We start from the raw sequence: 27,185 nt of genomic DNA, 5'->3' as shown, positions 1-27,185 counted from the left end.
ATATTGCAATTAATTGTGCAGCCCAAATGTGTGTGGATGTGTGTGCTTAAGGGAAAGAGGTGCAGAGAAACCAAAAGCCAAAATGTGTGTGTGCTTACCTGAACATATTTAATAGTCATGTACTAAAGCAATGGAAAAGGGTGCTTTGACAACTCACGGGTATTAAGGTCCATCATTTCAGCTGCGAGTGTGAGAATTAAGAAGGCTCTTCTTCCTTGGTATGTTATTTTCCTTATTACCTGACGAGGGAGATCGGTGTAGAATAGTTGGGATGTGCCGTGTGAGAGAGCAGATCTGAAAAGAAATGCTACTTTTTCTGGAGCATCATTGGTGTCTGCTCTGTAAAATAGGACAGTGGCATATTCTGTTGCAGGGCAGCATGTCCACCCACACCAAACCAAGCTTTGTTGACACTAGTGTGTAGGTTTACATAGAAAATGATAGAGACTGTGTTGACCTACATCTAAGTGGTGAGTGTGTTTTTTGACTTTACACACATATTTAAAGCTAGCATTGTTGAAGGTTCATTGAGTGAAGTGGGTTTATGTGACATTGTTAGCTCAGAATTAACTGTTGGTAGCATTATTTTTCAGTAGGTAGAAAAGTGATTGGTGCGTTGTTTGAGTAGTCAGTTGACAGAAAATGTACAAATGATAATTTTAAAAGTAAATTGTTAAATCCACTTGTTAACTTGGAAATAAAAATACATTTGCAGCTTCTAAACTCTGATGCTTTGCTTGCTACTCGTTTTCATATTATTATAAATTGAGTTTGGGTTTTTATAAAATGAAGGATATATTGACTGATTTAAGTATTGAAAAAAAATACAAATAATTGGTGGAACTGATAGCTTATCGTTTGGCTGCTGATGTGGCTTGGCAAGTTTAGACATGATGTGTCATAACATCAAAATTCGTTCTTTCCTCGACATTAATTAGATAATACATTCAATGGCCAAGTCCATACTTGGTCCCTTCTGCATTCTCAGGTTTTGTCTATGCAGCTGCTCTGGACCTCACTACTATGATAGCACTGCTGCAAGTGCTACATGTTTGTAGAAAATGTAGATAATCATATATAATAAGATTCTAAAGAGCAGAAAAGAGGATGTAAAGCCATACATTCAAATAAACAGTGATTTAAACTTATAATAGGAATTGACATAATCAGAGGTCCTTAAAGGAGAAATCTGCAAGAAGACTGTAGTTTACAGTGGTTCCAAATAAGCTACAATTCTGGAAAAACAAAACAAGATGGTGGACTAGTTGGTCACTGTGGTGATGTAGGTACTTTTTCTCCTGATAAGATACCATTTTGTGTAATTTCAGTTGTGAAGAACTGCTGCAGCTAGAGGAAAAACCCATTGTGGTATATATGTGGTATACAGAAACACATTATGTGGTAAACTGTTCGCTATAAACATTAAAACAGTAATGATTATACCATCCCTTTCAGTTAAAATATGGGCCGCTTTGCTTGTTCAGTTGCTTGTGCATGTATATTCAGAATAATCATATTTTACAGGTAGTTTGATACAGTTAGGCTTTCCACCAATTTTCTGTGTACAATGGTGCTATCAAATAAAACTAAATTACACTATTTTCACTTAGACCAACGTGTAATTGGTGGTAATAAATGAGCATGACTTGCATGGTTGTCAGTCAATCCCTGTGAACAATAACGAGGTGCAATGCCATAGATGTTTCACCCAGTTACCCAGTTAGATAAGATGTACTTGGTGGACAAGAGGCTTTTTGGTTGAGCTGTTGTCTTGTTGATGAGGCCTGGGCTTAATAACCAATTTTTATTATATAAAAGGTGTTGTTGGCTTATTCCTTGCTGCTGTAGCAGTGGTAATGAATAATGAGTAATAAATGGATAGGGGGGGTGATTCTGTATGTATCATGTGTTTCACTTCAGCTGCGCTCCTATGAATGATAAGCAGGCATGCAGGAGGACCGGTGACCTCATATGTGTTGCCATCATAAAGAAGCCCACATCCTCTTTATTAAAGAGTTGTGTATCATTATAGTATGCTATAACATTTAACACATCTTTTAGCTTTGGAGCTGTTGATAATAATAAAAAATATTGTCATATTATTTCAAAGAAGCACATCTGAATAGCATCACTATAAATATTCCAGCTACTATGTTGTCATTGATGTCATTCGTTTTCAGTCCAGCTACATCAGAGAAAACACTCATGGTGTTTTATGGTGGAAATGTTTAAAATCCATGGAAAAACATTCTTTGTTGTACAGCCAAGCTGAAGATACCTTCCACTGCACAGGCTGTTTATTAAGAACACATGCAAGTTTCAGGTTGAGGCCATCATTTGAAAAGACATATCTTTTGAATGCTTTTTTTTTTTCCCCCAGTCCAGAGAGCTTGTTACCTTGACAACAGCAGAAGATTCTTAGTAATGGGGGCTGAGCGAGTGAGAATGTGAGCTGAGCTTGCCGCGGCATGGCTGTGCTGAACAAAAAAACGCTGTCGCTAACTGTGTCACGAGGAGTGCTGCTGCTGCCTTCTCATTGAAGCCCTTATCCCCTGCCTTCTCCTCCTCCTCCTCGCCTCTCTTCTCTGCCTTCATTTAGTATCAGACTTTTATTTAGCTGTTTCGTTGTTCAACTGATATTCACCAATTCCGGCCATCTGACAGACTCACCTTGTCATCGTTATTTAAACAGGTTTTTCCCTAACCCCTTACTCCTACCTTCACTGTTTCTCATCCTCTCCCCTGCATTTGCTTTTATTGCCTCTCATTGTCATCTTCTATGCTGGTGCTTCATCCTGCTCTAGAGTGTTTGGTCTTAGGATAAACTGATTCTGATGAAGTTGCCAACGTGCTGTCTGTGTTGGTTGCTCATGCCGGAGATGTGGAGGATCAGTGTGCTGTGGTCCCTCCCTGCAGAAGCCAGGCCTTATCAATAATGTAGATGTTTTTGAAGAGGAGAGGTGTGGTGTGCATCTCTTTTTCTCTTATGTCTCTCTCCTCCCCCCTGGCCCATCTCCACCCTCCCCCCAGCTGTCTCCCCACACCCTCCAGTGTCAGGTTTCCCCTCCAGTGTTTGCACATAGGAGAGCAGATGACTAAATCTAATTAGTGAAGATATTACAATAAGCTCTGATACCTGATGCTTTGACATACTGCAGGCCGAACCCAGGCTGTTATATTGAGCTGCTGTTGCTTCCTATTGTTTATTTGGTTTAGTGCTCAGACTTAATATAGGGGTGGGTTCATCATCAACATCAGTGCAATAACCGTTACTGAGCTCTGTGGTGAAAGCCTGCCTCACAAATACTGTAGCCACCGCACCCTCTATCAGTCCGATGGGTCATTTTTAACACATGGTTTTGCACTCTTACAGTAAGAGGGTTGTCACAATGAAAGAGAAACCGTTTTAACTTTAAAATGCTCATTATATGTATCATGTCATTTGCTCTTTTTCTTTTTCCACTTTTAGACTTTTTAGACTAATCACCATTCTAGCCATATTTTGATGAAGCAAAACAAAATGGCTGTGATGGAAATCCTACATTAATGCAGCTAATTGTATTGTTTTTTGCAGTCCAGTTTTAAGCTGTTAGATCAACAATATGGATAATAAAGGTTTGTGATTCCTTTGATCATTGGCCTCTGTAAGGGCTTAGACTAATTTTGATTGGTGTTATCGTATTTGTCTTTACCACATTGCCACTGGTTGGACAGCAGGCTAATGTAAATGTGATATTACCAAAGTCTTTTTTGTGTGCCATCATTTACAATCCAGTGTTTAATGTGTGCTGCATATGAACTCCACAGAATTCTGCTAGCCTGTGTATTTTGTTAGAGATGATCTACTGTGCTACAAAGACTGCAGTGTGAGCGTGAATGAGTGTCCCTGCATGATATGTACGAGCCCTGTGACACACTTTATGAAATCAGACAGAGGTCAGTGCTGTTGTTCCAGGTGGCCTTTCTGCTGGCTCTGATCTGTTCTCTGATAGGGTAGCCAGACACAGGAGTGACTAGAGAGGTGCTCTGTAGCCCTAGGGGCCACACTTGTGTATTTGTGTTATAAGGGGGTCTGTCTCTCGGTCCAGATTTCCCATATAGAGTGAGCAATGATATACGTTTGTGGAAATGGAAGCTCTCCCTGTAATCAGATGCCAAATGACAGAGAAATAGGACAAAGGATGCCTGTGTCCTGAAGCCAGCATTAGAGCTCCTGTCTCTTCCTTAATCCCATCGTACCCAGGGGTATTCTCCTGCACTTGCTCATGCACACAAACATCTTGTGTCATCACTGATCATCCTCACAGAACCAACTAAGGGTGGGAATCTTTCAAAAACCAGGTCTTGATTCAATAAATAGAAATATTTTAAAAATATTTTTAGGCTCTTACTCCAGTGTCCTTTGTCCACTGAACTGCAATATTAAATGAAACTGTTAAGCTAACTGGTCTTGATATCTGACAAACAGACAGTGACATGGAGTTCGGTGCTCTGCTCTGCTATCATTAGAGTTACGAAGTATTCATTAAATACTTCACCTTTGTATGCAAATCTAATTGTTGAGTTATTATATCCAAAATGTGTCCAAACACTTGCCTTTTTGCGCACTGTACACTGTCCAGATGCTCCACTTACTGTTGAGGTCCGCCTTTTTTGTTCCATTAATATGACATTATTAACTAATGTTATTATACAGAATTGACTTTTGGGCATAGGGATGTCAACAGTTAACCATTAATCTGTTAACCACCACATAGACTGTATAAAAATAAGGTGTAGCTGCAGTGTCTCCGGTTTAACAGCACCATGCTGGGCAGGTGACAGGTGTGTTTATAGTGTTTGTGTGCTCTGAAAGACTTCACGGCTTGGATATAAAGTCACAAGGCTGACGGACTGTTAGCCTAGCATGCTAATCCTTCAGTTTATCTGCAATAACAATGTAGGTGTTACTTTGTTATTAGGCCATCACCCAGTTGGTATGCGGAATGATTGAGACCGATATGCTGGCAATCAGTGTGGGTGGAGCGCGAGAGATTGAAAGAGCTAGTTTGCCACCTCAAGCCCGAGTACATTATGCCATCAAGAGCTACTGTGACTAAATGCATTGAAAACACTTTGAGGTGTAGAAGGATGAGCTAAAAGTCAAACTAACCAAGGCAGACAAGCTAGGTCTGACCACCGACTGCTGCACAGCTCTCACAAACGAAAGCTACATCAACTTTTCTTAAAAATTAACCAGTTAGTTAATGATTAATGGGTGTCAGTCTATCGAAAGCAAAATTAACCAAAACTAACATCCGTGTTTTGGCATTAGCGAATTTAGTCTGAATTGAGGAAAATAATCATCATCCTTATTTGAATTTGTTTTCCCCACACATTCCCTATAACCAACACTCTCCCTGTTCTATTGTTTTTGCCCACCAGACTGTTTTGTTATCTGTCTGCTGTCTTGTTGTGGTTTGTCTTTTACACCTCAACTGCAAAGATACCGTTCCTTTTAATTAATATCCAACTTCTACCTTACCAAATCAACTCAGCTTATAAGCCAGGTGCCGTCATTATAACACATATGGGGCTCTAGTTATGGTAGATTATAATTATTAGACATGTGCAGTGTTGATGCGGCTATTGTAGTATGTTGTAGGTTAGGCGAGTACACTCAACTAGCAATAGGTCCTGCTCTGCTGCAACCAAGTGTTTCAGTCGCTCTAGTACAGTGCCATTCTCAGAGCTCCAGTGAAGAGATTTATCCTTATCTGCAGTCATAGTCCGTCAGCATCAAAGGCAGCCTCTGATTCTTGTTGAAGGTCACTGTTAAACCCAGGGTGGGTCTCACTTACAGCAGTGTTTTGAAGAGCTTGTAGGGCAGCTGCTTTGACAACACACGTGCCGGCTCACTGCCCTGTGACTCACAAATTGTTCTGTTCCTCACCAATATATTGCAACATCTCCTATGATGTGATGGGGGTATTTAAGCACTCTCAAACACACTGCTGATATTTCGGCTGATAGCAAACATGCAGATAAAGAATTAAATATGCAGACACGTTGTCATGGTGATGCAGAACTAGGCGTTTGCTGTGATTTAGCATGGTAATGCTGTATGTTTGGCCTCAGTTCCGTATTTAGGCATTTTGACATAAGGCTTTTTTTTTTTTTGGAGCTGAACTTAAGGAAGTTGTTTGACCTTTTGAACTTTTCATCAGGTCCACTGCATTGACCTTGTACAAAAATATTACATATATTATTTTGAAAGTATATGTGCCAGTGGACACATATGTGTCACCCTCTCTCCTGGTGTAGCTTAGTCAAAGCTAATTAGCTAGGAAGCAACCGTTACTAAGGAGGCTGTCAATGCCACCCAGTGCGCTACTACTCCAGCCCTGTAAACATAGTCAGTTAGTTGGAAATTACTTCCTAAACATTGTTCTGACACGTCCTACCATTTGCAGCTGAAATATGTATGTCCAGAGGCATACAATGGCATATACATTTCTCAATTAATGGTTATGCATGTAAAAGCATTTTGTAGACATGCGGTTTAGTAACTGGCTTTGGCAACTGTGAAAAGAATATGCCAGCACTTTAGTGCTTTATAAAGTCTGGATACTAAGTAGAGTCAGATTTTGAAAAAGAGTGGTCAAAATCCAAGCAGCAGAAACAGACTTTTAGACCCTGGAATGAGCCAATCTCAAGAGAGATTAGACCTCCCCTGCCTGTTAAATGCCCACATTTTTGATACCCCATGTACCCCAGTTTGTAATGCAGGCTTTGTATTAAAAAAATGATGGTTTTCATGTCCAAGACCAGTTAACCCTGGTGCTATCACAAGGTCTAGGCAAAGCCCCCTTTAATGGTACAAATATTTTCACAGACTGAGTAGTAATTCCCATGGCTAGTAAAAATATCTTGATGTGTAAATTGCTTACATTATGTCAACTATTTCTGCTCAAATATTGAAATTTATCAAAAATAACCGAAAGACCCTCAATGTGTTCATCTCAAACTCTATTATACTTAAACGTTTCACGTATTGAATAATGTTCTTTCAACTGTACAGCTGCTATCTATACATTTGCACTTGTTATGGGTCACTAAGGTAACTTGCTTTTGCCATTTGTTTTGATTTTGCAAATTATTTATATCTGACTCCAGATTAACAACGGATTAATGCTTTGTTGGACAAATGCTGCTCAGTGCCCTTCCACAACTTTTATGTTGCGCTACTAACATTAAGTGTCAAGCAGAAGCCAAGACCGAAATGTGAAAACCACAGTAGATTTATGGTCAAGCTGAACTTTGGAATCAAACACGAGCCAGACAGTTCATTATTATAAATTATTTAATCATGAACAGTCAGGACTACTGATTTTCCTTGAGGATCACACAGGACTGAAGCAAGCTCTTAGTGGCTAGAGATTGAAGGTGGAAAAATAGTTTGCATAACAATGGAACAGACTTTGTGGAAGCAGGCTCCCTTTATAACTGGACTAGGCCTCAGTGTTTTAGTTGTTGTTTCAGTGTGTTAGTTACAATTTTTTTATTATCATTTTTAAACACACACAGGAAACTATTTTTCCAAAAGTGTTCTAAAGAGCAGACAAGAGACTTAGTTGATTATTCTTAAATTTTAGTAGGGGTATGGCTCTTTGGGAATCTCACAGTTCAATTTGATTCTGATTCTTTGGTGTTCGATTCAGAATCGATTCTTGATTGAATGAATAGAAAAGGGGGCACAATTGTCAGTCTCTTGCTCCAGTATTCTGTGTACCAAACCATTCACTGGTGTCCTTATTCCACTGAAATACAATATGAAACTGGCAATTAAGATAAATGGTCCGCAGCCTTTTTATTTTTAAAAATTAACTGCGTTAAATAGTGAATTAATTAATTTGAAAGCATTTTACAGTCTCCTGCCTGTATGAGAATAACAAAATGAGGGGGAGGCAGAGTGCTCCTCTGTGTTGTTATTAACGTCATGTCTCCAGCAGTGGAGAGCAGCCTCTCTGCTGCACCCTTAGCTCCGGGGAAAGCCATCGTTGTACAACACGCTGAGCGGGCGCATGGTTTTTGAGGTGAAACAGACTGAGCACAGAGTTATTTTTCTTCACCTCAGAGTTGGTGTATTTTCTGCACCTCAGAGTTGGTATAATGCTGCATTGTGTGTTGTTCAGCCTGTCTTGTTTGTTACTGCTGAAGTTTGTTGCACCATTGTGCTAATATTACTAGTCTCTGAGTGACGGCATAGAAAGTTCACAATATACTTCACATTCGCCTTGCAAAGGTAATTTATTTAGACATTAAATCAGAACTTGCTTGCAACCGCTGCCTTTTGTGAAGATGAATTACAAGATAACTCTAGCGTATGTGTACTGTGGACTGTCCGGGTGCTGCACTGCACTTGCAGCCGTTTTCTTTCTGTCAACCTCACGTCATTAACTAACATCGCATCTGCATCATGATGCATCTAAGAATAATCCCCCCCCCCCCCCCCACTTCTGACAGTTGTCCTCAGTGTGAAATTTTCCACTGTACTGTAGTACCAGGTTTCTATTCTTTCAGCTCAACGGTTTGCTTGCTAGCGTCTCTTTATGTTATGTAACAAACATTTCTGTATTTGCTCTCAGTGCAAATACACAAACACAATTCACATTTCTTGGTTAAAACTGCGCCACTTGTCAGTTTTTGTAGGTGATCATCAAGGAGGATTGTCTTGTATTGCTCTATCCAAAACTCTGTTGGGAGGGTAGTGTTCTGCTTCCTGGGTGGATTATTACAATCCCTCAATCCTGTGCTTCCCGCTGGGAAAGCCCCACAGGTTCCACTACAGTACAAACACAAATACGCATCTAACCATCATCCTCCTTACCACTTAGGCCATCCCAGTGAGGTCTGGCCTTAATCCTGTCCCACGCACCCACCTGCCACTCTGCCTGTACTAGCCTTTGTTTTCTATCCTGTAAAGCCTTCAACACAGGTCCTATTTTATGTTATCCTGTAGTGGAGCACTAAAATGAATACTAAATAACCACTTACACATTTATGTATATATAGATTGTGTGGTAAAATGCAGTTCCCAAGCACTTTAAGATACTGTCTTTTCAAATGGTGTTAAACCTGTCAGCTAGTTACCACTGACTGCTGGTCTTCAATCCTCTTGTGATGCCTTAAAACCAGATTGATGGAACAAATGTGGGTTCAAATGGATAGGGAGTCCCACAATCACTGGAATGTTACCAGTTTAGCCCAACACTGGGCCTCTGTTAAATATCCTCCCATGTCCCGCCTCCTAAATCCTGATAAACCCTTGTCCTCATAGTTGGGAGGGGACAGGGGCGACCAGCCAGGAAGGTCTGGAACATGAGCAGAGCTGGAGTGCTGGGCTAGAGCTAGTTGGGCTCGGTTGTCTTATGCTCCTTTTGGCTACTTGTGGTGGGCCAGATATGGAAACTAAGCTCAATACACTCAGCGGTTTTTCCGCTGCAGTCTTACTTATTTGGGTGCGACTGGTGGCAAATGTTACATAATGCCATCTAACTTAGTTAGACACTGTTGCGTAACCGACATTACTGAGTCACTGACTTCAGGAGTCCTCTCTCTCATGTCATAGATCAATATTTCAATGGTTTTATGAGTGATGTGAAGTGATGTGAGTGAGGTAGATGCATTTTGATGATATTTTTATAAATCTTCTAGACAATATAATTATAAACCGGATGTTGATGTGTGAATTTCTCCACCTATGGTTAAGAAGTTTAAGACTTGTGTTACCACCTTACATATAGAAGAATGAAGAATCAGTTCCACACAGTGAGGTTCACAGATTGTAAATTTGGGCATAAAAGGAAGACCGGTATCAAATTGGTGCTTTGTATTTTGTGGTTCCCTATGTTTGGGTGTCAAAATTGGTGCTGGTTGAGAAAATGTTGGTGCATACCTAGATTTGAACTCCAGAGCAGGAACTCTTGTGTTAAAGCTCAAAACTCTGGAATCTCTTAGTAAATATCTTATTTGTGTTGTGAAAATGTGTTAATTGTTGCTTTATAAACGGCAAACGTTTCCAAGGATGGGTTGATGCTCCCCCTTTTACCTTAATTTAATAGACTTTGGGTGACTTGCTGGCTAATGTGTTGAGTGATCAATTGAACACATTAAGAGAAGCATGATGATTTAGCTCTACTTTTTACGATAAAAGTCTAAGCCACTTGTTCCAAGTGACAGTGAAATCAGATATGTGTGTGCAAGAATCAATACAAAACCAATTGAATAAGCATCTAGTTGTCCAAAGTGTCCATTGTTGACATTTTATGGAAGTTATGGAAGCTTTCCGAATGGTGTGAAGCATACTTTTTTAAGTTAAATTACCCACACAAATAGATCACCACACATATTTTGCATATTGGGGGACTATCAGCAGGTAAATCGATAGGTAAATAACAGAAGATTTAATATCAGTTAATCTAGATGCATAATCCCGTTTGGTTGGGGTGGTATGGGTTTGGGACATAAGCGTCAGGACAAAGCAAAGTACAGGTTTGTGGTATATGGCCACATTCGAGCCCAGGGACTGGGTGCAGAGTTGGGTTGTTTTGGATAAAGGCAAGGTCTGGAGTGCCAAATGTTGGGTCAAGGCAACAAAAGGAGGACAAAATACCTTAGTGAATGCCAATTGCCTCTGTATCCTGACCCTTCACAGGCCTCTCAGCTCGCTAGCAAACTGTGGTAGAAGTGATCCTGGGAGGAGAAACACAACCCTCTGCATCCACTCCAATACCTATATGTCATAAGGAATGTGAAACTGCTTGTGCTGTCTTGGTAATTAATACTTGTTTTTGTTTTCATCTTGTTTTTCAGGATTCTGTGGACTCCAGAGCAGCAGGTTGTTTTTCTAGTTGGATTTTAGCCCACTGACATTCTCCCACAGCCATGGAATCGGTATGTTGACAAATAACATCTTGAACATATAACTATCAAGCTGGTACTTGGTCGGTTTGAAGGCCACTTACACTGAGACACTCTTAAAAAGTCTTTTTTTTTTTTGCTAGCTTTTCATTTTCCTTTTGTGCTGGCGTCATAACATATGGTATGTGATACATTATGGTGTGTGTATATGTTTGGGCAGTCTTGTGAACATGACAACTTGAGAACAAGGATAGTCACATTTGCACCTTCGTTCCCTCTCAAGCATCTTGTTACATAATTTTACCATATTAATGAGGAGTATTGACAGTATTAATTTTTGTAATTTCTTGGGCTTAGTAAATTCAGGCATCATCAGGCATCTTATGTACCTTTTGTTAAACGTAACCACCAGTGAGTGTACTGTTTTTTTCCTTCTTTAAAAAAAAAAAAAAAAAAAATGTAGAGAAAGACTGTTCGTGAGTGTTGTTGTATATATATTTGTGTACTTACTACAAGCATCAGGCACTTAGTCATGCAGTATGTAGTACTGTCAGTCATGCAGGAGACTGTGTGCAGGAGTTGCTTGTACCAACAGGCAGGCTGAAAGCACATCAGCATTGAGCTCTATCCACTGGAATGCATGTATTAAGAACGGAGCTTAGTACATGCCTAACCTCTGCCTTCCTGTCCCATTGTCAGAGGCTGTGTGTGTGTGTATGTGTGGTAGAGACCGAAAAGTAGGTCACAGCTTCTGTAGTGCAGAACGAGCATGTGTCCAACAAAAGCCCTCCGTTACCTCTATCTGTCTATGCCCTGCACACACACAAATACACCTTCCTGTCGGTTAACGTGACTGAAGTTGAAAGTCCTGATCATGTGAAATTTTAGATTATGAGCACAAGGCTACTTTTATAGCACATCTTAATGTCACAAAATCAGTGTTTACCTACCATACAAGCAGAGTTCCACACCGATCAAACTATTGGCGTTGTATATAAGCCGCAGCTTTATGAAGGACATAACTGTTCAAATTTCTGTCAGCAGACGTGCTGCCTTTATAGCAGGGAAAAAAACGGCCTTGCCAATGTTGAAACATGATTTATAGATAAGATAGAAATGAAGCTTCAAGGTTGCAATCATGGATTTCATTCACTGCAGAGAGATTTCAATCCTAGTTGGGTATATAAAAAAAAAAAAAAAAAAAAGCATACACTTGAAATTTAGGGAAGGACTTTGCAAAATTACAACCACTTCACTGAGAGAATAGGTGGTTGTGTAGGGGTGTGTCTCTTGATTGTGTCATTTAAAAACAAAGGCAAAATAACCTTGATGCTTCTGTAGCATATTATTAAAAATATGTCAAGAGACAAATTTTCATAGGAGAGATGTACCGTATTACATTTGGGAACCACAAAACCACAGAATATGTTAATAATAGAAAAATCAGCAGCCTAGTGATCAGCGACTGGACTGCCTATGCCCCTGACACCAACAGCTGCATCACTGGCTCATCCCCCTCTTCCTCTGCACAAATTCATCTGTCTCTGACTCTCTTACACTCCTCCCACCAGCCTCTCTTGTGTCTCTGTGCCTGTGGCAGTGCACCAGCAAGAGCTGCTACTGTTTACCTCCCCGAGCTGCCTATATCTGCTTACTGTCAGTGGAAACCAAGGAAACTGATCACAAAGCTTATTATGGTGCCAGGAGTGTAATACACGCTGTGCCTATGGGCGCCGGGAGCTGGACACACACACACACACACACACACACACACACACACACACACACACACACACACACACACACACACACACACACACACACACACAGACACACACACGGACATACTCTCTACCATTCTCCTCCTCCCTCCCCTCATGTGATGCCAGTCACATGGTTTCCAGGCAAGCAGCTCAGTAAATCAGAATCAGACTTTTATTTTTAACTGCTTTAAATCCTCCACCTGGCCTTCCTGGTTAGCAGAACTGACTGAGGTGCCTGGTGATCACTGTCCTTTTCTTCTCTCTCTGTGTTTCTCTTTCACTCTTAGACTGTCTTGTTGCCACTTCCTCTCAGCTGCATGAAGCTCATGCCATATCTATGTTTGTATCTGCTCCCTCCGTGAGTTTTATGTGGGTTAGACAATGCTCTGCTTTGGTATGACAGGGTGAATTCCACTGACTATAATGTACTACTGTAGGAGACATTAGTGGTGACTAGTAGCCTTCTCACTGATATTTTCCTCTATGCTCTATTGCAGAGAGGCTTGAAAAAGATTTGTAGAAAAAGCTATTGCATAATAAGCATTAAGTTTTCATAACATGACTGAAGAAAGAGGCCCAGCACTAGACCAGAGCGTCTGCAGCAGCTGCTTTAAATATATATAAATACCTGGTATAAATTTATAGTTTAGCAGTGGTGTGTGTGAAACTACAGTTATGGATCTATGGGTTGTGTGAATTATAACTACGTTTTATTTACCATAAAAGGTAGACACGTAAATGGTCTTGTATGAGTAGCCAAATAGTGTTGAATGTTTCATTATCGCATGTCATACACAACTTTTTGTGTGAAAGTGGTGTCTCCTCTATGCTGTAGCCATCCATCAGCGATGCCGATATAATTCTGACTGTTATCTTTCAGCAGAGGAGCTCAGAGGGGAGGTGTCTATGTGTTTGATCTGGTGCAGATGAAAGGCTAAAATTCTTGTAATCACACCTTCTCCACTGGTTTCCTCTCTCTGCTCCCCCTCTATCTCCTCCTCTTCCTCCAAAGCAAGGCTTGTTCCTTAGTTTGGATTAGTGTGCGCGGTAGCTATGAACAGGGAAGTGGGCCCTGCCAGTCACATTACATAACTCGCCCCCAGTAGTGCGGCTCGGCCTGGCCCGGCTGGAGAGACGACTATAGAGGCTTTGTTTTCCCAACCTTCCCTTTTTCCTCCCCTCTGCTGCTTCTCCTCCTCCCCCTCAGGCAGGCTGCATACTGATGCCGTATAGAAGGAGTCTGTTTGCAGGGAACAGGCGAGGCACTGTGGCATGGAGTGCAGAGAAATACGCTAATAGCAAGCTGAATGGCAGGGAGCTTACATCTTAGGCAGAGGAATTCAAGGTCTGCCATAGGTCGTACATTTTCAGGGAGATGGGAAGTGAGGGAATGCAGCACTATGCTTTTCTGCCCGCCCAGGGGTTCCACATCAGCATGCACAGCGGTGACACAGAAGGGTAGAGTTCATTTGAAGAGTGATAGAACTGTTGAATTTCTCAGGTCCGTTAGGTTGTGTAATGGTTTGTAAGTATTCCCTAATTCTGTGTTTTTGTGCCACTGTTCTGTGCAGCTCGACCACACACACATACACACTCTTCCCCACCTGGCAGTCTGCCACTGTTAGTAGGGTGGGAGTGGGAGGCCAGTGTGCTCTGTGTAATGGAGGTTCAGACCAGTTAGCACTCTGAGCGAGCAGAGGTAACTCGTAGGCGTGAGTGAAAAGGATAAATAGCAGTGCATGGCGGCTGTTCTGTGTACATCATCTTGCAACATAGGTTTGCTCTCTTTTTGGATTTTTTCCCCACAGATGGAAATTCACTCGTTAGGGACAGTGAAGGACTCAACACCAGTAGACGCATGCATGTCATTAGGAGTATAAGCAGTTGTAATGTTCCCAAGTTCTATATCAAAGTTCAAATAATGTGTGTAATAGAAGTGTTTATTTCTTCTGATTTTAATTTAGTTTGTAAGATATTTTATTTTAATAGTACGCCTGTAATCATAGTGGAATCATGCAACAAGTTAGCTTAATGCTGATTGCATGTCACATACACAGACGCAGTACTGCAACAGTACAAAAGTTTAGGTTGGACATCTTGTATTGCTTATAAATTCTCATGCCTTTGGTTATTTATATCTTTGTTGATGAAAGCGGATATGTATGATTTTCTAATATTTATCATGCAGTTAACTATTTCATACCAAATAGTTTTAGATCCCAAAAACTGATTTGCCATCGCAAAACTTATTGGCAATGATTTTAAAAAAGAAAAAAAAAAGATTTTTTTATACAGTAAATAACATTTTCAGATTCCTCCTGTTGTCTACATCTAAATACAAATAATGTGGTTAAACAAATATAGATAAAAATATTATCTCTGCACAGCCACGAGCACAGGATGTTGGTTTCCTTTCATCAAGATATATTTTTTTTCTGCTCTCACTGGGAGGTCATAGTTGCTTCCCAGGCACTGTTTTCCACAAGCTTAAGTACATGTTAATACACGCACACACAAACAGGATCTGTACCTGGTGGTTAGACTTATTTAGACTCACCGCTGCTTTATGATGTTGGTGGTCTATGAGTCGCCATGTATTCTACTATCTACTTATTCCATCATCGCCTGAAACCCTGTATTTAAAAAAAAAAAAAAAAAAAAGTAGCCAGTTTCAAATCACAGTCTCCTTGTTGAATTATACCGGCTTCCTTCTCTTCCTGGATTTCTAATTCATCTTAAACTTTGAATCTATATATGTACAGTGGCTCTTTTTTACTTGCTTTATTTCTTGTTGTGGCTTGTCACACGTGTATAATTTATCCACATAAGAATCTTATTAGAGCACTCAGTTTGTTTGTTTTTAAACAGATTAAAATACAGATTCAGTTGAATATTTTTCCATATTCAATCAATTTACAGTACATTAGACTATGGAATAAATAGAATGGATAATAAGACTTTAACAACTAACCAATTGATCAGCTAAACTTTTAATGTCTAGATAGTTTGCAGTAGACATGCAGACAGGAAACATGGGAAGAGACAGAGGGGTGTGACATGCAACAAAGGTACTGTGGTGGACCACCAGTACGTCCCATATTGTAAATTTTTAAGTACAGTTTTCTTGAATCACTCATTTCATAATGATAAACAAGAACACAATACAATAATATTGTTATGACACCATCACAGTGAAATGAAAAAATGTAATTCCACACCCTACTCATAATATCGATGATCTGTAATTTAAAATGTATTATACTGTTGTTTTGGGCTTCATCAAGGTCTTTTTGGATAAGAGCTGCATCCAAAAGCTTCCAGTGTAAATGTAAAAGTGGGGACAGTCAAGGACTAACTCTCTACTTTGCATTTGTATACTATCCTGGCTTCATCTCTGCATTTGGAGAGGGGCTAAAGTGTGCTTTCAGTGCGTCAGCCAGGAGCCAAGTTCCCATCAAAGAGTAGCTTCTACACCAAAGACTGTGTTTAGATGTGACGGCTAATTTTAGAGCTGCTAGGCCCTTGTCCAAGGTGGGGGAGGATAAGATAACATTGAAGTAGCCCTCCCTCCTTACACAGTTTGGTTTTGTTTGTCCATCCAATAACACTCATCCAACCGCATCCAACAGCCGTCATTCAGCCACTGTGGATGATGTGTACAAATAAAAATGTTGGACGTTGTCGATGGTGTGTACAGATATAAATCTTATATATGTTTTCCAGGCTTCAGTGGGTCACTGGGAATCAAACCAGCAAGGACTCATTCTTTCCTAGATTTGTCAACATAGTTTACTTGAATTGTTTGGTATTTGTACCAATGGTATTCGTAATATCATAAGTATATAACTAAAAAAAAGTGACTGTGCAGAAGTATGTCGCAATGTTTAGTTGAGGTTATATGGATTTAACAACTAAGCGTCTCATTATTCTTTCTTTGCCTTGCTAATGCCCCCATCAACCCGTGACTGAAACTCTAGACAGTTGACAGATATAAAAAAAGGGATTCACATTGTCGTATATAGTTTTATGTCACCACATCAATAAGAGTAAGTGCTCAATCTGGATTAGCAGCTAGTTTGAACTGCTATACTTAACCGTACGTTTGACAGTGTCAGGTTTCTACGGGAAACTTTGCTCTAATCTTTTGCTCAGTAGGCTTGTTTTCTAGAAAGGCAAGTCAAAACCATGCAAAGGGCTATTAATGGTTGAATGAGTGCAGAGAGCAGTTACCATCCATGTTCTACAGTTTCTAGCCATAATGGCAGCGATAATGGACTCTGTTCTGATTTGTTTATGTCAGAAAGGCATCTGGTTTCAGGAAATTCTGCCTTGAATGGGTGTGGATATGTTATTCGGTCATTTATTTATTTATTTTCTGACAGTAATCTGAATTCCATCAATTTAAAGGCACGCGCACACACACAAACGCACCTACGAAACACACGGTTACACACTCATTCGGCCCGCGCGACACATCAAACCTTTACACGGAGCCATGTGGCAAACCTGTCCCTGTCTGGCCCCACTCTCCTGTCCCTCTCACAGCCACAGAGCAGTGACCTTGGTTTCAAGTAGCTGTACTCTGTTAGAAAGCCAACACCTCTCCCGGGATGGGCTGACCTTGTTGTCTGACACACTGTAAGTCTGCACACCCGTCTCTCTCTCTCTCTCTCTCTCTCTCTGTCTCTCTCTCTGTCTCTATCTTCTCTCACACACACCTAAACATCAGCAGCCTTAACAAGTCTTCCTATGTTTGCTTTGCCATCCCAAATCCTGCGCAGTATAGTGTATAAGAGTAGGTCTCTTTGTTAGGCCGTGTTGTTTCAATACAAAGGCGAAATAACTTTTGAGGGTTGTGCAGGTTTGGGCCTCTCCCTAACCAGGTGTTCCTTCATCAGACAACCTCTCCTCTCAGTGACAACATTCTCTTTTATGGGGGTGTGTGCTACGCTGCAAACTGTTGTCCCCTCCCTTTATGCTCTAGCCTTTGATTCCTTGCAGCTGTCCGGCTGTGTACGGTTGGATCCGCAATTCCATTTAAGGCTCAGAACTAGTTTTCATACGCATTTTGCACTTACTTTTTTGAATGCTTTAGTGTCACATGTATATGCCAAATATACAACAGTATTGACACAGCATTACAGAAGATGCTTCTGGGCCATTTTTGCTTTCACTACAGTCTAGTGTCAAGAAGGTAGTTGGGAAGGAGCATTAGAAGTGAATGACGTTATATTTTTACATGCATTTTCACTGTGTTTGTAATCAGAGAAACCAAAGAATCCTCCAATTATTCTAACTGTTATGTAAACACTGCAAACAGGTTATTGTATATTATGTAAGCTCATTATCAGAGTATGCACATCTGACTTAAAGGAGCTGGGATAATCTTTTACTTTACCTATGCTATATTACATACTTTCTATATACTTCTGTGGCCCAAAAATGGTTGGAAATCATCCACATCAACCTCCATATAAGCCTTTATTGAACTCTCGAATCCAAAAGAAAGGAGGAAGATGTCTTTGGAGATATATCAGAAATGCTCCTTGTATCCTGGCTTCTGAGTGGGCAGGCCAATGTACATGTTTGACTGACAGCTGAGCTGGCAGGCACACAGACACAATGTAAACAAACTGGCCCTGGTAAATGTAGCTTACCAGCAAAGGACAGGCATTGAAAAATGACCCACACAATTTCACATCTTAGATGAACATTTGAGCTTTGTAGGTAAGTTTTTTAAGCTGTTCAAAATACTACAGCTGACTAGTCAACTAACTCTGATAACGGATGTCATTTCCCTGGAGGATGTTTGTTTGCTAGCTCGTTCAGTGAGCCAAGAGGAAGCACAAGATGTGCGTCCATGCTTGTAGATAAGGAGATATTAGCTAGAAAGAAAATGTGTGCTGCAGTTTGTGGTCTGTGGCTGTTTTTTCTTTTTTTTTTTTTTTTGGTCTGATTTTGTCTGGCTGTCAGTCAGTGTCACCCTCTGGTTACTATTCAATTCTAATGTTGTTTAAATTTTTATGTTGCTTTTTGCGCAGATACATGCACAGAATTATTTGCAGTAGACCATATTGCGATTTCAATAAAATTTCAACTCATTGTTCAGCTCTAGTTCTTATGTTAAAATTGTCTAAGAAGGGAAATAGATGCTAGTGCTAATGCTGTCTTCAGTATGAATGTAATGAAATGCTGAAGACATTCTCAGATGTTTATTTTAATTTATAGCCCAGGTCTGTAGCCCAGGACACGAGTATCTGAAAAACCATCTGAAAAAACTTTCCCTCTTTATAGGAAACAAAAAACAAAGAAACATAGAAAACAAAAGTACTCATTGTGATTTTGATGTGTACAGTGCAGTTGTGTGTATGTGTGTATGCCTTGCTGCAGCCTGTGTAAGAGCTGGGCGGGGGCCAGCAGCCAGTCCGGAGGACAGACGAGGAACCAGATGGGTATGTTTGGACTTAACCCTTCCCACGCCACTTCATCCTACTGGCCCTCCTCCTTCAACCTGCAGGCCTCTCTTTGCGGAGTGGAAGGAAGGCAGAATGGGATTGTGTGTACATGTGTGTGTGTGGGGGGGGTTTGGGGGATTGGGGTACAGTACCAAGCAGAGAAAGCAGGATTACAGACAACAGAGAGCAAGTGAATGATGTGGATCTTTGCATTCAGTCTCTCACTAAACCACAAACCTTTTGTGTGCTGAACTTACGGATACTGCGTTCATGCTAGGACTCCTGGTCTGCTTTGTTCCTCTTTGTCGTTTTCTAACTCTCCTGCCCCTTAGCAACACTCCGCTGCCCCAGCCAAACCAGCACTTTCCTTGTTTGTCCCAGTAACGTTTTGCTTCTACTGGGAGACAGAGCCACCACACCCTGTGAGATCCACTGGCCGTCTGCTGACTTTTTTAGCTACTCAACCTCCCACTTTCTTTGTTTGGCTGTCTCTCAGTTTTGGTTCACCTGCAAACATATAATTGCTTTGGTATCCATGGTAAAATCCTTGAGCCACAGACAAACTCACATCACTATGTGCCTTAAATGTTTGAACTTTAACCGTGAACTTTTTGAACATCATTGTACATGTAGTGCTCATGTGCTCAGAGGTGGTTTGTTTGTGACCATGCTGCATAGGTAATCGCAGAGCCTTGCTACTGTCTTTCTACTAAGCATGCTCAATAGAGGGTTTGTACCTGATGTCACCAGATGTGGACATTCCTCTGAGTGGCAAACATACAACATGTATACACCGGCACTGCTAGAATGTTAAAAAGCTGTTGTCCATTGAACTGCAAAAATGAATATTTTCTAAGGGGCTGTGCAATCATAACCAACCAAGCACATGGTTTTCTAAAGGAAACTTACAATCAAATTAAAAGGATTTTGTATAAATATAATTTAAAGTCCTCATAATTCTGGTTAGATTAACAACATTTCTTGAAAATAGAAGCAGCATCCATACACTCCGTAGTGGCACTTGACTTCCTGGTGTTGGGTAATGTGTCAGGAAACTCCATTTGTGGCAACATTTGGTGTCCAGACCACTGGTTGTCTAGCTAGTTATTGTCCATACTTGCTTTTTGAAGATATTTGCATGTCTTCCTTTAAGTATCGCAGCTTTCTCTCATTATAGCAGTACCCCTTTTTGTTTGGTTTGCCACTCAGTGGTGATGAGGATGGTGGGATCACGTGAAAATGTGATGCGCATGCATGCCCTCTGTTTGAGCCATTTGAGAGTCACAGATTTGGTGGAGGAAAGCAGGGTTTAATTGCAAATCGATGATTGCTGAGTAAAGTTTCTAGAAGACACCCTCCCTGCTCTCTCTGCTCTCCCTTCTAACCAGCAGATTGTAAATAGAAAACCCAGAGGGAAGATCAATACCAACTCTGCCTGTTGATGGGAAGGGAAGCTCACTATGTGAACGAGTATAGGAGATGCACAGCTTGTTTTGTTGAGTAGAAGTGCTCATGTGGTACTCAAAAACTTGCCACCATCTTTTTCTTTCATGTTAGAGTGGCTGGACAGGTTGTTGTTCTTCTTTTTGTCTACAAGGCTATGCTTCCGGCTTTTGAAGATAAAAGAAATATACTTACTTGTACTGCTATTCTCCATAGCATACTGGCTGCTCTCCTCCACCTCTGTTTTGAGCAGCTGTGGGCCAGTGGAATGATGTCATCTATAGCTATATGGTAACAATAGCTTTAGTTCCCCTGTCCACTCCTTCCTACCACCACAACCATCACCTCCCCCCTCCCCCTCCCTTATTTTCCACCAACAGAAGTGAGAGCTGAATGTGTCATTGGGGGTGGGTGGCGGGACAGACATCTGTGTCCCTCTGTGGGCTCCACTGCCTCAGCCTTATTGTTCTGAGAGATGTAGATAACCATAACAGAAGGAGGGCAGGAGAGCCACAGTCATGTAGAAAAAGGGGCGAAGGGGAGGAGAACTGAGAGGCAGCTTTTGTTTAAAAAAAAAAAAAAAAAGTGTCAAGTCTGTAGTGTGGGTGTTTTATGGGGTGGTGGGTGGAGGATGGGAAGATGGGGTTTGTGTGGCGATGACCCTTGATCTGAAAGAAGTATTCAGGATTTTTGTAAGTCAGTTAGTTAAGTTCACACTCCCCTCGTTTCCATCTCTCATCTTCTCATACGTGCATCAGTCGACACTGCAGGATGGACGGTATTCTGCTTTCCTCACATAGTCATCATCAGCATGGTGTTCTGCTCACACTTCTTATTTTGGCCCTTTTTGCTTTCAGGCCACAGCTGGCCTCTTCTGTGACCTTTGGCCAAAACTTAATGGCTCTGCATTCACAGTCTCACAAGCCTCGCCGCCTGCCGCCTTCTCACTACAGTTGGGTGTCAAACTCCAATACTGTTAAAGTACTGATCGAACTGTGCATGTTGTACCAGATATCAGAAACTGTTAAGTATGGAAAGCTGATGCTCACTATTTGGCCGGTTTTTTAGTGCATTTTTTTTCTTTATCAATTGTTGCCTTTTCTATACTTTTTGCTGAATTTTAAGTATTACAGTATCTGACTTTTTAGTGGGGAAAGGAGCCTTCTAGTTAAATGTATATTTATTTTCAATCTTTGTTCTTGCACTGGCAGTGGTATCAAAAATTTCAAATGATAACCCAGAACTCCTTCTCACTAGTTGGCGGGGCAAAAATGAATCAATGACACAGCACTTTGCTAAATGATGTGCACCTCTGGACTTTTTGTTTTGAAGTGAAAAGGTCACTTCAAGACCACTACAGCTATGGATGTGATGACTTATGCCGCAAAGTTGTGCTGTAGAAAAATTAGACGCTCTGCAGTGGGGAGATGGGAAAAAAAAACCCTATACAGTTTCAACTATGTTAATACTTTAGAGGAATCAAATTTTTTGCATAGATGCTTTAGTGTCATCTGGAGTTGAATTACAGTGTACGCCAGAATTTCAACAGGCATTGGAAAAGAATTTATTGCTTGCTGTTCATTTACGTTTCTCTCAAAATATCTAAGCCCCTATACCCCTATATCATGTAGAGCTGTGATTTTGAAGTATTGTCTCTAACAGTAACAGATGATATGGCACAGTTACATCATTTGGCAGCTTGGCTATTCTTCTTGGTGGCTGAGAAAACACAGCCTTCCCACATGTCTCACCAGAGGCTGGTAGATGACCTTTCAGTAGCCTAGATTGAAGAATCAGGGGTGTGTGAGGGTGTAATGTTGCAGGATTTTGAGATGTTGTTTCCACTGTACTGATGCCTGCCAGGCTTCCGTGGACTCTGCATTAAACAGCATTTGCCAGCTCTGTCACCACTTCTCCTGTTTGACTTGGCCCCGCAATAGGCAGAAATAGAAAAATTTTTGGGGGGTTTTTCAAGTGGTGTATGTTGATTTACCAGTAGTTCTATATTCATATGATTCATAGTCTTCAAACCTTTTTTCTCTGATATGTGGTAGATGTGATTAATAGGTCAGTAATTTGACATCATTCCCTGTTTTAATGAGTTCTGGGCTTTACTGACCAGTGTTCATCAGAAGACTGAAGAAATATAAAGCTGGATAAACAAGGAATACACAAAAATTTTGAGGGTGTATCATGGCATATTTAATGTTCCCATTTGCTTGGCAGTGAGCCTTGTAGAAAAAAAAAAAGTGTTTTATTTTTTGTACATTTGCTGGCTAAATTTTCCTTGCGATGTCTTCCTTTTCCAGAGCCTCCCGCGCTTCATTATTCAACATTTGCTCCAATTGTGGAGGGTTATATTTAGAAGTGTTGTTGGGGAAACCAACATACGATGTGTACCAAAAGTAGTCAGTAGCTAAATGCTCCCATTTGAACCACCACAGCTCAGGGCATCTCAAAAATTATGCTTTGGTCTTCATCACTCCTGTCCTGCCACTGTTAATGTCCCACTGTTAATGTCCGTTTTCCCTTGTTTTCTCACTCTTCCTGTCCCCCGCTCTTTCACTCTTAAGTATTTATGACATGCAATTATACTTACACATTCAGTGTTCATTAAAACAACAACTCCAGTCCTCATTATCCAACTCCAGTGTATTATTGTGTCCCTATCTTTGCCTCTGTGGGATGATGTGACCTGTTGCCATTACCACATGGATGCAGGATGACATCCCAGGTCTGTTCCAGGCAAGTGTAGCCTTTTTTTTTTTTTTTTTCAAAACTGCAACCTGGAGAAAAAGATGTCTTTCCAAATTTAGCCCGCTTGGTGTGGACATGGTCTTAGCTGGCAGTCCTGATCATCAACCTTTCATAGTGCGATGTTCCAGTAGATTGCATCAATCAGATTCAGAGCTGGTCTCTCTGTCTTTCTCTCTCTCTACATCTGTTTTTCCTTCCCTCTGCCCTTGCTTGTTGGTGAAATGGAGGGTTTGGGTTTAAACTAGAATGGAAGCGTTGGTTTCATGTCCAGCAGTACAGCCCGATTTTTCATTGAAAGCAGTACTCATCTGGACAGCTGTCATGGCAACTATTGACTATACAGTAAGCTTAGAACATGTTTGTGGTTAAACTGCTTTGCTTTGCAACCAAACAATTCTGGTACGAAATTAGAGCTGATCAATCAATTAATGAGTGCACATACAGTTGAAAAAAAATGCACGTGCTATATATTTCAAGCACATTTGCTAAGTCCTAGTCTCACTGCCACAGATTGCTACAATTTATTTATTTATTTATTTATTTATTTTCCATGGCCAGAAGGGAGAGTGACTCACTCTCATCCGCCCTCACATTGAGAGAGTGTGTGTGTGTGTGTGTGTGTGTGTGTGTATGTGTGTGCGCTTGTGAGGAGCGAGCGGCTTGTTTGTGTGACAGCGATGTGTTTAGATAAGACATCAGAGGTGTGGTGACTGTCTATTTTCTGTCCTGCATCTTTATCTGCTGCTCCTGTCCACATCACAAAGCTCGAAACTCTCGCACTGAACATGTTAGGTTGTACTGTCTCCATTTGTCTGTCAGCAGTAACCTGCAGACACTCCTGGAAAACACCAATGTTATTTGAATTAAATGAGCCAACTGGACGCAGATTGAATTAGCATTCAATCTCTCAATTTTCTTCTGTAATAGATTTTTTTTTTCTCACATTTTGGTACATTATCCACTCACACTTATATTAGGAATATTCATTCCTTCACAAATGATGCAGCGATTAACCGATTGCACAATTAACTATGCTTTAAAATGTCACAGTTTTGTAACCAGGCTCAGCTACACCTAGTGTTTCTGCTCTCACTCTCAAAAAAGAGACATTATGGTATGTTATTTTTCTCTGAACAATGGTTGTAACGTGAGGAAAACAAAACTAGACAGTTGTGTTAGTGTTGTGTTACTGCTTGCATTCACGTCACTTTTCTGCCGCTCGCTCTCTTGCTCAACCACACACTCGCTACACACTGCCCTATTCGTTATCAGAGCTACGCTACCAGGAGTTTCCAAGGCAACGACACAGAGGTTGACTCACGTTTCACAACAGCACTGCACAGAGGCTCCCAAAAGCTATTGATTTCAGAATGAATGGATATTTGTTGTTATTTGTGGCATTAAAAAACTTTTTTTTTTTTTTGGCCTGACACAGGTTCTTGTACAATTATAGGGGAAACACTGGAATAAACAGTTGAATTTGAGCTGTGAGATTTTTTTGTCATCATCTTTGGTACCAAGTGGTCTTTACTGTATTGAACTGTCTTACTGAAAACACCTGGAATACCCTCAAACCAAAAAAGCACACATCATAATAAAGAAAAGGAAGAGCTGTATGTTCAGTGTTTCCCCTATATTCATTCAGCAGCAGCACACCGCCGCTGCAAAATTATGAGCGCCGCTGCTAAAATTTCAGACAATCATTAATATCAACAGGCTAGTAATGATTTTCACTTGCACACTGTGTGAGCACAAAAACCCTGCGTTATAGTGGATTTTTTTTTTGTCATCCTCCCTCTCTTCATTCTTCAAAGGACATCTATGTGAAAGGTACAAGAGTAGCATAACTCCGTTAAGGAGTAAGGCAGTGCGTGTGTGTATGTGTGTGTAAATGTGCACGTGTAGTTGCGTGAGTGCAAAGGGGGAGCGGCAGAAACATGACGTAAACGCGAGCAGAGCAGAGGAAAAGTTTAGCAGTAAGTTGTCAATCTGGCAGTAAATGTACAGTACAGGCTGTTTGTCAGTTAATAAATGCTGCAGCTCCTTAAGACAAAGAAAATACTCATCTATCAAAGGGGGTTAGCCCCGAAGTTAGCAACAATGCATTAGCTTAACTTGATCAGGCTCACTTAAGGTGGACTGGCTTTTAAGGTGGACCAGCAATTCTCATTTTAGTGTCAATGTCAGCTGCTCTGTCTTGAGTCTCTGTCTTGAGTTTTTCATGCCCCCACATATGACAAAACCCCCCACCCCCCCACCCACCCCCTCCAAGGCAGTCAACCTAGGGGAAACACTGATGTTCATTGCAATACTTCATCTTTGAATGTCTTTATTCCTGAAAGGTAAAGCTGATGTTTACTCTGTATTAGGCCTGAAGATGGTTGCAGTGCATTTTAGTGAACATGATGTTATAATATGGATTTTCAGTTGCTTAAGCTTGAGTTTCTGTAAATAGCAGTTTACCATCTGATCGGCTGTGTTTGTGAATCCAGTCTTGAAATCCTCAAAGTTATTTATGTGTGCTTGTGTGTGTCTTCAAGTATGTGAACATAATCTTCAAGGTCCAGATTTTGGTCTGCGTGTTGGCGTTGCAAACAAGTAAAAATGGCAGTTTGCCTGAAGTGCCAGCATGGCAAAGCCCATGACGTACAGCTTTTGTTTAGACTGTATCTCAGAGGTGTTGATTCAGATCTATGGTGAATTTGAAGCTTTTCTCTGTGGTGTTGAACTACTGATTTTCATCTCTCTGAATTGTTGTTAAAACACCATTAAGAGCTCATTGTAAGGCCTCATTTTCTGGCAAGCAAAACTGATATGGCAGCTGTCAGTTTCTTCAACTGAATCCATCTCTTCACTCCTATCTCTTTAAATCGTCTTGAAAACTTTTCCTATTTTTGATATGCGAGGTTCTTCGTACACTTTGGCAAGTCTTTTTAATAATCCAGTTAATTTGACTAATATATCATTTGCCAGGTAGCAGGGCTTATCCAGCCTTACAGTGCCATAATCGTTTCTATCGCTGTAGTTTGCAGGTTACAAGTGCTGACTAAGCTGTTTGTGGTTGTTTGGATGTCTAGACGAAGCCTGTAACATTTCACCTGACTGTCCTGAGCATCTGCCATATGCTTCAATGAGATGAACACCCTGTGCTTGCTAGAGCTACCGCCTACCCAAGACTCAGTCATGGTATTCAGAAAATGTCATAGAATCATGTTGTAAAGTCAGAGGTGACTGTTTTAATTACAACATAACCTTTCACCTGTTATTGAGGTACAGTTCAATTCTTAAACTGTGTGGAATATAACACCGATACAAACAATATGATAGCCACACAAGCCAGTGTGTTTTCAGAGACCTCATTTTACGAAATATTTACAGATGCACCAATCCCATACAGTCAATAACTGTCGGCATCCATACTGAACTTACTAAATCCATTGTGATTCAGCCAGATGTGACCATCCCATTGTAGACTGTTTCTTCATCGGTGTTGTTTGAAAAAAGTATTTTAAGTAACTATTTTATATTTGCAGAAATTTGCACAAACTTAAAGAATGTCGGTGATTCATTTAACTGTGTTCATTTATCCCTGTAGTGCTGAAATAATTAATTGATGTATCGACTACTCGGTAATGAATTAATTGTTCAACTTCATTAAGCAAAATTCACTGGTTCCATCCCATATAATGTCATAATTGTCTGCGTTTCTTTTTTATATCATTGAATATTTTAAGTTTTCTGGCTGTTCCTCTGATGAAACAAGACATTGAAAACGTTGCCTTGAGCTCTTCAAAATTTGGATGGAAAAATCCAGACCCTTTATTTATTGTACTCAAATGTGTTTTTTCACCTGTGCTCGCTAGTG

At 40.6% G+C, this 27,185-nt stretch overlaps 1 protein-coding gene across 6 annotated transcripts in view; it reads left to right on the top strand.

The window, feature by feature from the left end:
* The window catches only part of ankrd11 (ankyrin repeat domain 11), a 110,859-nt gene that overhangs the window by 18,261 nt on the left and 65,413 nt on the right, over positions 1–27,185 (top strand). For all 6 annotated transcript variants that reach the window (XM_044351454.1, XM_044351417.1, XM_044351425.1 and 3 more), the window contains exon 2: positions 10,855–10,935. The gene's annotated coding sequence lies outside the window, so the exon portion shown is untranslated. The remainder of the gene's footprint in view (positions 1–10,854; positions 10,936–27,185) is intronic.

Source organism: Thunnus albacares, chromosome 1 (assembly GCF_914725855.1).
Source record: "Thunnus albacares chromosome 1, fThuAlb1.1, whole genome shotgun sequence".
Lineage (NCBI taxonomy): Eukaryota > Metazoa > Chordata > Actinopteri > Scombriformes > Scombridae > Thunnus > Thunnus albacares.
The sequence above is the reverse complement of the archived record's forward strand: the minus strand, read 5'-3'. Positions and strand labels throughout refer to the sequence as shown.